Source organism: Tachypleus tridentatus, chromosome 1 (assembly GCF_004210375.1).
Source record: "Tachypleus tridentatus isolate NWPU-2018 chromosome 1, ASM421037v1, whole genome shotgun sequence".
Taxonomy (NCBI): domain Eukaryota; kingdom Metazoa; phylum Arthropoda; class Merostomata; order Xiphosura; family Limulidae; genus Tachypleus; species Tachypleus tridentatus.
The window spans coordinates 169,395,046-169,407,715 of record NC_134825.1 but is presented as its reverse complement, the minus strand read 5'-3'; the positions used below and the strand labels follow the sequence as shown (position 1 = coordinate 169,407,715).

The 12,670-nt window shown below is 34.1% G+C and overlaps 4 non-coding genes across 4 annotated transcripts; all 4 read right to left on the bottom strand.

The window, feature by feature from the left end:
• Positions 1-2,260: 2,260 nt before the first annotated feature.
• Positions 2,261-2,332, bottom strand: TRNAQ-UUG (transfer RNA glutamine (anticodon UUG)). The gene has a single exon. It is a non-coding gene; the product is annotated as a tRNA-Gln (tRNA).
• Positions 2,333-4,593: 2,261 nt separating this feature from the next.
• On the bottom strand, positions 4,594-4,665 carry TRNAQ-UUG (transfer RNA glutamine (anticodon UUG)). The gene has a single exon. It is a non-coding gene; the product is annotated as a tRNA-Gln (tRNA).
• A 2,259-nt stretch (positions 4,666-6,924) lies between these two features.
• TRNAQ-UUG (transfer RNA glutamine (anticodon UUG)) lies at positions 6,925-6,996 on the bottom strand. The gene has a single exon. It is a non-coding gene; the product is annotated as a tRNA-Gln (tRNA).
• Positions 6,997-9,258: 2,262 nt separating this feature from the next.
• Positions 9,259-9,330, bottom strand: TRNAQ-UUG (transfer RNA glutamine (anticodon UUG)). Its single transcript has one exon. It is a non-coding gene; the product is annotated as a tRNA-Gln (tRNA).
• Between the last annotated feature and the right edge of the window lie 3,340 nt (positions 9,331-12,670).

Sequence of the window (12,670 nt, the reverse complement as noted above, 5' to 3'; positions counted from 1 at the left end):
CATTTATTGTTTATTCTAATGCAAAACAATTGTACTATATAAAGCAGAGAAAATAATCTACATCTTGTGGATTACGAAACAGTCAGTCTATTGTTATTCAATAATTATGAACAATATATTGTTTCTTTTGGAATTTCGCACAAAGCTACTCGAGGGCTATCTGTGCTAGCCGTCCCTAATTTCCAGTAAAGACTAGAGAGAAGGCAGCTAGTCATCACCAAACACCGCCAACTCTTGGGCTACTCTTTTACGAACGAATAGTGGAATTCACTATTACGCCCCCAAGGCTAGGAGGGTGGAGCATATTTGGCGCGACGCGGATGCGAACCCGCGACCCTCAGACTACGAGTCGAATGTTTTAACCCACCTGGCCATGTTATGCTTTACAAAACGTTAAAGCTGATTTTCTTTAACAATATAAAATGAAACATATGAAAACGAATATTTCTTTCGCATTAACCACATCTGCCTCCTGATTGCAAATCTCCGAAATCTTAAAACTCTAGATTCCGTTTTACATACCCGTCGTGGGCAATTTTGTTGCTTTGTGCTTCATAGCGAACAATCAAATGAACAACATCTGCATACGTGCAACATTCCATCTCGAAACACGTAGGTTGTTTCCTGACTTCACTTTCATAATTTGCAATTATTTCTTAAGCCTACGCCACTGCTGGAAAGTTCAATAAAATTAGAGAAACAAGAGTAAATACCACTTATGTTATTATCTAACATAAATTATATAAAGAGAAAAGAGAGAACGTCCATTATATCAGTTTTTGTTGGTTTATATTTCTATATACAACAGATTCTTTCATTTTACGATCTAAGAAACTGATGTCTCTACTGAGTACTTTACACGTAACTGGGCAATACGTCTTTCGTATATCACAATTCTCTTTGTCATTTACTGCACGTCTGCTTTGTCTATATCCTGCAAATATTCAATGATAAGTTTTTCAAAGGGTCTCCCAGATTCTACATTGCAGATAACATTATATTCTACGTATTCTAAAGAGTATATATCCTTTGTTAAACACTTTCCTCTCGTATTTGACTAGTTAACAAAACCCAAGTCTCCAACTCTGATATTTCACACTTCCTTTTTATTCCCGTTTATCTCCTTAGAAGAACGGTCAGCCGACTAAAGCAGATTATTTTATGTCTAGTTTAGCATTTAAGAATTCTTTGTTTTTAGGTATCACAAAAAATAACTCTTCAACGTTTACGTGATTTTCTCAATACATTTAGATTCAATCATTTATGTTTCGTAAACAAATGGGGATATTGAACTGTTATTAGCGAAATGAAACCAATAATAAAATAAGTTTCTGTAAATGTAACTTGAATTTATTGAAAAAATACACGCAAACAAACATCAACTGTCCTGCATTCACAACAATCCACGTAATTTTTACGTCATTTAACACGTTCCGGATTAGCCATCTATAAACTTGAAGAGAAGTAAATGTGTAAAAACCATTAAACGACACTTTTATTAATGATATCGGCATTAAATGTACGATGATTTATTCCTCTGTGTCACTTCCCAAGTAACAGTAGAGACTCACGTAAGTAATCTTTTTTAATCTGTAATCTTCCATTACATTACTGACAAGAAGAATAGTTCATTATAGCACTGGTCTTGCTATATGTATTATCAGTTGATATACGAATTTAAAATGGACTTCTTCACGAGATTTCTAAGTATATTCGAATATTTTCACTTCTGTATTTCTTTTTACCACTTCGGATCTTTTACCAGCTGGCGGTAAAGATGAGTTTAGTAGAATTAAATGATTGTGTTGCGTAAACGTGTCTTGAAAATTACGTGAAGTGTTAAAAACCTTTTGCTGCTTAACATATTTCTCCTCTCAAATTTGGCTCTATTCACTTTAATGGCGTTTACAGAAATGAAAAACACACCAAAATAAAATGAAAAATATCTTTTCGTACTTATGAACTGTATAAATATCGTATTCACAAGATTCTTCGTAGATATATTGTAAAACGTTTGAAAAACCCTACTTAAAATGCTTGTAGGAAACACGAGAAACATACAAAGCGAAAGCAATTACAATCCTAGGTAAGAGTGGTCGGTATCTTTCATGCTTTTCTATAATGGGTTTTCACCATTTGTAATTTTAAATACCGGATTTGAGTTTATTCTCCTAAATCTTTGCCTAAAGTATTATTGCTTGGAGAAGAAAAATAAAACATACCAAAATTTGGATATTAAAGACATATGTAAAACAACTGTAGGTTCCACCGAGATTTGAACTCGGATCGCTGGATTCAAAGTCCAGAGTGCTAACCATTACACCATGGAACCCATTAATTGATTTTTCTAATGCAAAACAATTGTACTATATAAAGCAGAGAAAATAATCTACATCTTGTGGATTACGAAACACTCAATCTATTTTTATTCAATAATTATGAACAATATATTGTTTCTTTTAAAATTTCGCACAAAGCTTCTCGAGGGCTATCTGTGCTAGCCGTCCCTAATTTCCCAGTAAAGACTAGAACGAAGGCAGCTAGTCATCACCACCCACCGCAAACTCTTGGGCTACTCTTTTACCAAAGAATAGTGGAATTCACCATTACGCCCCAAGGCTAAAAGGGTGGAGCATATTTGGCGCGACGCGGATGCGAACCAGTGACCCTCAGACTACGAGTCGAATGTTTTAACCCACCTGGCCATGTAATGCTCTACAGAACGTTAAAGCTGATTTTCTTTAACAATATAAAATGAAACATATGAAAAACGAATATTTCTTTCGCATTAACCACATCTGCCTCCTGATTGCAAATCTCCGAAATCTTAAAACTCTAGATTCCGTTTTACATACCCGTCGTGGGCAATTTTGTTGCTTTGTGCTTCATAGCGAACAATCAAATGAACAACATCTGCATACGTGCAACATTCCATCTCGAAACACGTAGGTTGTTTCCTGACTTCACTTTCATAATTTGCAATTATTTCTTAAGCCTACGCCACTGCTGGAAAGTTCAATAAAATTAGAGAAACAAGAGTAAATACCACTTATGTTATTATGTAACATAAATTATATAAAGAGAAAAGAGAGAACGTCCATTATATCAGTTTTTGTTGGTTTATATTTCTATATACAACAGATTCTTTCATTTTACGATCTAAGAAACTGATGTCTCTACTGAGTACTTTACACGTAACTGGGCAATACGTCTTTCGTATATCACAATTCTCTTTGTCATTTACTGCACGTCTGCTTTGTCTATATCCTGCAAATATTCAATGATAAGTTTTTCAAAGGGTCTCCCAGATTCTACATTGCAGATAACATTATATTCTACGTATTCTAAAGAGTATATATCCTTTGTTAAACACTTTCCTCTCGTATTTGACTAGTTAACAAAACCCAAGTCTCCAACTCTGATATTTCACACTTCCTTTTTATTCCCGTTTATCTCCTTAGAAGAACGGTCAGCCGACTAAAGCAGATTATTTTATGTCTAGTTTAGCATTTAAGAATTCTTTGTTTTTAGGTATCACAAAAAATAACTCTTCAACGTTTACGTGATTTTCTCAATACATTTAGATTCAATCATTTATGTTTCGTAAACAAATGGGGATATTGAACTGTTATTAGCGAAATGAAACCAATAATAAAATAAGTTTCTGTAAATGTAACTTGAATTTATTGAAAAAATACACACAAACAAACATCAACTGTCCTGCATTCACAACAATCCACGTAATTTTTACGTCATTTAACACGTTCCGGATTAGCCATCTATAAACTTGAAGAGAAGTAAATGTGTAAAAACCATTAAACGACACTTTTATTAATGATATCGGCATTAAATGTACGATGATTTATTCCTCTGTGTCACTTCCCAAGTAACAGTAGAGACTCACGTAAGTAATCTTTTTTAATCTGTAATCTTCCATTACATTACTGACAAGAAGAATAGTTCATTATAGCACTGGTCTTGCTATATGTATTATCAGTTGATATACGAATTTAAAATGGACTTCTTCACGAGATTTCTAAGTATATTCGAATATTTTCACTTCTGTATTTCTTTTTACCACTTCGGATCTTTTACCAGCTGGCGGTAAAGATGAGTTTAGTAGAATTAAATGATTGTGTTGCGTAAACGTGTCTTGAAAATTACGTGAAGTGTTAAAAACCTTTTGCTGCTTAACATATTTCTCCTCTCAAATTTGGCTCTATTCACTTTAATGGCGTTTACAGAAATGAAAAACACACCAAAATAAAATGAAAAATATCTTTTCGTACTTATGAACTGTATAAATATCGTATTCACAAGATTCTTCGTAGATATATTGTAAAACGTTTGAAAAACCCAACTTAAAATGCTTGTAGGAAACACGAGAAACATACAAAGCGAAAGCAATTACAATCCTAGGTAAGACTGGTCGGTATCTTTCATGCTTTTCTATAATGGGTTTTCACCATTTGTAATTTTAAATACCGGATTTGAGTTTATTCTCCTAAATCTCTTCCTAAAGTATTATTGCTTGGAGAAGAAAAATAAAACATACCAAAATTTGGATATTGAAGACATACGTTAAATAACTGTAGGTTCCACCGAGATTTGAACTCGGATCGCTGGATTCAAAGTCCAGAGTGCTAACCATTACACCATGGAACCCATTTATTGTTTATTCTAATGCAAAACAATTGTACTATATAAAGCAGAGAAAATAATCTACATCTTGTGGATTACGAAACACTCAATCTATTGTTATTCAATAATTATGAACAATATATTGTTTCTTTTGGAATTTCGCTCAAACCTACTCGAGGGCTATCTGCGCTAGCCGTCCCTAATTTTGCAGTAAAAGACTAGAGAGAAGGCAGCTAGTCATCACCAAACACCGCAAACTCTTCGGCTACTCTTTTACGAACGAATAGTGGAATACACTATTACGCCCCGAAGGCTAGGAGGGTGGAGCATATTTGGCGCGACGCGGATGCGAACCCGCGACCCTCAGACTTCGAGCCGAATGTTTTAACCCACCTGGCCATGTCATGTTTTACAAAACGTTAAAGCTGATTTTCTTTAACAATATAAAATGAAACATATGAAAAACGAATATTTCTTTCGCATTAACCACATCTGCCTCCTGATTGCAAATCTCCGAAATCTTAAAACTCTAGATTCCGTTTTACATACCCGTCGTGGGCAATTTTGTTGCTTTGTGCTTCATAGCGAACAATCAAATGAACAACATCTGCATACGTGCAACATTCCATCTCGAAACACGTAGGTTGTTTCCTGACTTCACTTTCATAATTTGCAATTATTTCTTAAGCCTACGCCACTGCTGGAAAGTTCAATAAAATTAGAGAAACAAGAGTAAATACCACTTATGTTATTATGTAACATAAATTATATAAAGAGAAAAGAGAGAACGTCCATTATATCAGTTTTTGTTGGTTTATATTTCTATATACAACAGATTCTTTCATTTTACGATCTAAGAAACTGATGTCTCTACTGAGTACTTTACACGTAACTGGGCAATACGTCTTTCGTATATCACAATTCTCTTTGTCATTTACTGCACGTCTGCTTTGTCTATATCCTGCAAATATTCAATGATAAGTTTTTCAAAGGGTCTCCCAGATTCTACATTGCAGATAACATTATATTCTACGTATTCTAAAGAGTATATATCCTTTGTTAAACACTTTCCTCTCGTATTTGACTAGTTAACAAAACCCAAGTCTCCAACTCTGACATTTCACACTTCCTTTTTATTCCCGTTTATCTCCTTAGAAGAACGGTCAGCCGACTAAAGCAGATTATTTTATGTCTAGTTTAGCATTTAAGAATTCTTTGTTTTTAGGTATCACAAAAAATAACTCTTCAACGTTTACGTGATTTTCTCAATACATTTAGATTCAATCATTTATGTTTCGTAAACAAATGGGGATATTGATCTGTTATTAGCGAAATGAAACCAATAATAAAATAAGTTTCTGTAAATGTAACTTGAATTTATTGAAAAATACACACAAACAAACATCAACTGTCCTGCATTCACAACAATCCACGTAATTTTACGTCATTTAACACGTTCCGGATTAGCCATCTATAAACTTGAAGAGAAGTAAATGTGTAAAAACCATTAAACGACACTTTTATTAATGATATCGGCATTAAATGTACGATGATTTATTCCTCTGTGTCACTTCCCAAGTAACAGTAGAGACTCACGTAAGTAATCTTTTTTAATCTGTAATCTTCCATTACATTACTGACAAGAAGAATAGTTCATTATAGCACTGGTCTTGCTATATGTATTATCAGTTGATATACGAATTTAAAATGGACTTCTTCACGAGATTTCTAAGTATATTCGAATATTTTCACTTCTGTATTTCTTTTACCACTTCGGATCTTTTACCAGCTGGCGGTAAAGATGAGTTTAGTAGAATTAAATGATTGTGTTGCGTAAACGTGTCTTGAAAATTACGTGAAGTGTTAAAAACCTTTTGCTGCTTAACATATTTCTCCTCTCAAATTTGGCTCTATTCACTTTAATGGCGTTTACAGAAATGAAAAACACACCAAAATAAAATGAAAAATATCTTTTCGTACTTATGAACTGTATAAATATCGTTTTTACGAGATTCTTCGTAATATATACTGTAAAACGTTTGAAAAACCCTACTTAAAATGCTTGTAGGAAACACGAGAAACATACAAAGCGAAAGCAATTACAATCCTAGGTAAGACTGGTCGGTATCTTTCATGCTTTTCTATAATGGGTTTTCACCATTTGTAATTTTAAATACCGGATTTGAGTTTATTCTCCTAAATCTTTTCCTAAAGTATTATTGCTTGGAAGAAAAATAAAACATACCAAAATTTGGATATTGAAGACATACGTAAAACAACTGTAGGTTCCACCGAGATTTGAACTCGGATCGCTGGATTCAAAGTCCAGAGTGCTAACCATTACACCATGGAACCCATTAATTGATTTTTTCTAATGCAAAACAATTGTACTATATAAAGCAGAGAAAATAATCTACATCTTGTGGATTACGAAACAGTCAATCTATTTTTATTCAATAATTATGAACAATATATTGTTTCTTTTGGAATTTCGCACAAAGCTACTCGAGGGCTATCTGTGCTAGCCGTCCCTAATTTCCCAGTAAAGACTAGAAGAAGGCAGCTAGTCATCACCACCCACCGCAAACTCTTGGGCTACTCTTTTACGAACGAATAGTGGAATTCACCATTACGCCCCAAGGCTAAAAGGGTGGAGCATATTTGGCGCGACGCGGATGCGAACCAGCGACCCTCAGACTACGAGTCGAATGTTTTAACCCACCTGGCCATGTCATGCTCTACAGAACGTTAAAGCTGATTTTCTTTAACAATATAAAATGAAACATATGAAAAACGAATATTTCTTTCGCATTAACCACATCTGCCTCCTGATTGCAAATCTCCGAAATCTTAAAACTCTAGATTCCGTTTTACATACCCGTCGTGGGCAATTTTGTTGCTTTGTGCTTCATAGCGAACAATCAAATGAACAACATCTGCATACGTGCAACATTCCATCTCGAAACACATAGGTTGTTTCCTGACTTCACTGTCATAATTTGCAATTATTTCTTAAGCCTACGCCACTGCTGCAAGGTTCAATAAAATTAGAGAAACAAGAGTAAATACCACTTATGTTATTATCTAACATAAATTGTATAAAGAGAAACGAGAGAACGTCCATTATATCGGTTTTTGTTGGTTTATATTTTTATATACAAATGATTCTTTCATTTTACGATCTAAGAAACTGATGTCTCTACTGAGTACTTTACACGTAACTGGGCAATACGTCTTTCGTATATCACAATTCTCTTTGTCATTTACTGCACGTCTGCTTTGTCTATATCCTGCAAATATTCAATGATAAGTTTTTCAAAGTGTCTCCCAGATTCTACATTGCAGATAACATTATAATCTACGTATTCTAAAGAGTATATATCCTTTGTTAAACACTTTCCTCTCGTATTTGACTAGTTAACAAAACCCAAGTCTCCAACTCTGACATTTCACACTTCCTTTTTATTCCCGTTTATCTCCTTAGAAGAACGGTCAGCCGACTAAAGCAGATTATTTTATGTCTAGTTTAGCATTTACGAATTCTTTGTTTTTAGGTATCACAAAAAATAACTCTTCAACGTTTACGTGATTTTCTCAATACATTTAGATTCAATCATTTGTGTTTCGTAAACAAACGGGGATATTGATCTGTTATTAGCGAAATGAAACCAATAATAAAATACGTTTCTGTAAATGTAACTTGAATTTAATGAAAAATTACACACAAACAAACATCAACTGTCCTGCATTCACGACAATCCACGTAATTTTTACGTCATTTAACACGTTCCGGATTAGCCATCTATAAACTTGAAGAGAAGTAAATGTGTAAAAACCATTAAACGACACTTTTATTAATGATATCGGCATTAAATGTACGATGATTTATTCCTCTGTGTCACTTCCCAAGTAACAGTAGAGACTCACGTAAGTAATCTTTTTTAATCTGTAATCTTCCATTACATTACTGACAAGAAGAATAGTTCATTATAGCACTGGTCTTGCTATATGTATTATCAGTTGATATACGAATTTAAAATGGACTTCTTCACGAGATTTCTAAGTATATTCGAATATTTTCACTTCTGTATTTCTTTTTACCACTTCGGATCTTTTACCAGCTGGCGGTAAAGATGAGTTTAGTAAAATTAAATGATTGTGTTGTGTAAACGTGTCTTGACAATTACGTTAAGTGTTAAAAACCTTTTGCTGCTTAACATATTTCTCCTCTCAAATTTGGCTCTCTTCACTTTAATGGCGTTTACAGAAATGAAAAACACACCAAAATAAAATGAAAAATATCTTTTCGTACTTACGAACTGTATAAATATCGTGTTAACGAGATTCTTCGTAACATATACTGGAAAACGTTTGAAAAATCCTATTTAAAATGCTTGTAGGAAACACGAGAAACATACAAAGCGAAAGCAATTACAATCCTAGGTAAGACTGGTCGGTATCTTTCATGCTTTTCTATAATGGGTTTTCACCATTTGTAATTTTAAATACCGGATTTGAGTTTATTCTCCTAAATCTCTTCCTAAAGTATTATTGCTTGGAGAAGAAAAATAAAACATACCAAAATTTGGATATTGAAGACATACGTTAAATAACTGTAGGTTCCACCGAGATTTGAACTCGGATCGCTGGATTCAAAGTCCAGAGTGCTAACCATTACACCATGGAACCCATTTATTGTTTATTCTAATGCAAAACAATTGTACTATATAAAGCAGAGAAAATAATCTACATCTTGTGGATTACGAAACAGTCAATCTATTGTTATTCAATAATTATGAACAATATATTGTTTCTTTTGGAATTTCGCACAAAGCTTCTCGAGGGCTATCTGCGCTAGCCGTCCCTAATTTTGCAGTAAAAGACTAGAGGGAAGGCAGCTAGTCATCACCGCCCACCGCAAACTCTTCGGCTACTCTTTCACGAACGAATAGTGGAATACACTATTACGCCCCGAAGGCTAGGAGGGTGGAGCATATTTGGCGCGACGCGGATGCGAACCCGCGACCCTCAGACTACGAGTCGAATGTTTTAACCCACCTGGCCATGTCATGCTCTACAGAACGTTAAAGCTGATTTTCTTTAACAATATAAAATGAAACATATGAAAAACGAATATTTCTTTCGCATTAACCACATCTGCCTCCTGATTGCAAATCTCCGAAATCTTAAAACTCTAGATTCCGTTTTACATACACGTCGTGGGCAATTTTGTTGCTTTGTGCTTCATAGCGAACAATCAAATGAACAACATCTGCATACGTGCAACATTTCATCTCGAAACACATAGGTTGTTTCCTGATTTCACTGTCATAATTTGCAATTATTTCTTAAGCCTACGCCACTGCTGCAAGGTTCAATAAAATTAGAGAAACAAGAGTAAATACCACTTATGTTATTATCTAACATAAATTGTATAAAGAGAAACGAGAGAACGTCCATTATATCGGTTTTTGTTGGTTTATATTTTTATATACAAATGATTCTTTCATTTTACGATCTAAGAAACTGATGTCTCTACTGAGTACTTTACACGTAATTGGGCAATACGTCTTTCGTATACCACAATTCTCGTTGTCATTTACTGCACGTCTGCTTTGTCTATATCCTGCAAATATTCAATGATAAGTTTTTCAAAGTGTCTCCCAGATTCTACATTGCAGATAACATTATAATCTACGTATTCTAAAGAGTATATATCCTTTGTTAAACACTTTCCTCTCGTATTTGACTAGTTAACAAAACCCAAGTCTCCAACTCTGACATTTCACACTTCCATTTTATTCCCGTTTATCTCCTTAGAAGAACGGTCAGCCGACTAAAGCAGATTATTTTATGTCTAGTTTAGCATTTACGAATTCTTTGTTTTTAGGTATCACAAAAAATAACTCTTCAACGTTTACGTGATTTTCTCAATACATTTAGATTCAATCATTTGTGTTTCGTAAACAAACGGGGATATTGATCTGTTATTAGCGAAATGAAACCAATAATAAAATACGTTTCTGTAAATGTAACTTGAATTTAATGAAAAATTACACACAAACAAACATCAACTGTCCTGCATTCACGACAATCCACGTAATTTTTACGTCATTTAACACGTTCCGGATTAGCCATCTATAAACTTGAAGAGAAGTAAATGTGGAAAAACCATTAAACGACACTTTTATTAATGATATCGGCATTAAATGGACGATGATTTATTTCTCTGTGTCAGTTCCACAGTAACAGTAGAGACTCACGTAAGTAATCTTTTTTAATCTATAATCTTCCATTACATTACTGACAAGAAGAATAGTTCATTATAGCACTGGTCTTGCTATATGTATTATCAGTTGATATACGAATTTAAAATGGACTTCTTCACGAGATTTCTAAGTATATTCGTATATTTTCACTTGTGTATTTCTTTTTACCACTTCGGATCTTTTACCAGCTGGCGGTAAAGATGAGTTTAGTAAAATTAAATGATTGTGTTGTGTAAACGTGTCTTGACAATTACGTTAAGTGTTAAAAACCTTTTGCTGCTTAACATATTTCTCCTCTCAAATTTGGCTCTATTCACTTTAATGGCGTTTACAGAAATGAAAAACACACCAAAATAAAATGAAAAATATCTTTTCGTACTTACGAACTGTATAAATATCGTGTTAACGAGATTCTTCGTAACATATACTGGAAAACGTTTGAAAAATCCTATTTAAAATGCTTGTAGGAAACACGAGAAACATACAAAGCGAAAGCAATTACAATCCTACGTAAGACTGGTCGGTATCTTTCATGCTTTTCTATAATGGGTTTTCACCATTTGTAATTTTAAATACCGGATTTGAGTTAATTCTCCTAAATCTCTTCCTGAAGTATTATTGCTTGGAGAAGAAAAATAAAACATACCGAAATTTGGATATTGAAGACATACGTTAAATAACTGTAGGTTCCACCGAGCTTTGAACTCGGATCGCTGGATTCAAAGTCCAGAGTGCTAACCATTATATCATGGAACCTATTTATTGTCCATCCTAATACACAACAATTGTACGCAGAGAAAATTAATCTTGCATCTTGTGGATTAGGAAACAGTCTATCCATTGTTATTCAATAATTGTGAACAATATATTTTTATTAATTATATACGTATTGGTGAGAGATCATTGCAATAATTAACCCCTTTCGGATTTATCGAAAATTTACCTTTAATATATTCAAATCAGCAAAATACAGTTCATGTTATCTTCAAACATACAGCATTTCTTCATGCTTCTCGAAGGCTATCTGTGCTAACCGTCCCTAATTTAGCAGTGTGAGACTAGAGAGCAGTCCGCTAGTTATCACCTCCAATCCCCAGCTCTTGGCCTACTTTTTTACCAACCAATAGTGGGATTAACCGTAACATTAGAACGCCCCCCACTGTTTGGTGGGGCGAGCATGTTTGGTGCGACCGGGATTAGAACTCGCATCCCTCAGACTACGAGTCGAATGTTTTAAACCACCTAGTGATACCAGGACTTCTGGAAAGAGATTCGTTTGCAACTTCAATAGTTTGTATTAATGTTTCATCCAGTTTACGAATTGACTGTAAAACTTCTATTGCCGTTTAACACAATCATAACTTAAATGTTGTTTGTACTTAAACACAAAGGAATGTTTGTGCTCTGCCCACAAAGGGTATCGAAACGGAATTTTTAACATCTCAAGTCCGCAATATGTCCAGGGTTGCTGATGAAGTGTAGAATACATCAGAACGACGCTTAGTAATTAGAGGTAAATTAAACTTACCTTGAATTTATCTTTAAAGTGTATAAGAAATCACCATCGGCTTATGTATTTACACTATTAAAAGGGAAGTTACAAAAATAAGGCACAGTGTTGTAATATAACCAATCAAATTGTTGAATATATAGCATTTGAATTAAGTATTCAATGGCACATCATAGTCAATTATATTCCTAATCCAAATCAGATCTGTAAGAGCAATATGTCGGAAAAAACAACACGCTTTTAGTTTCTC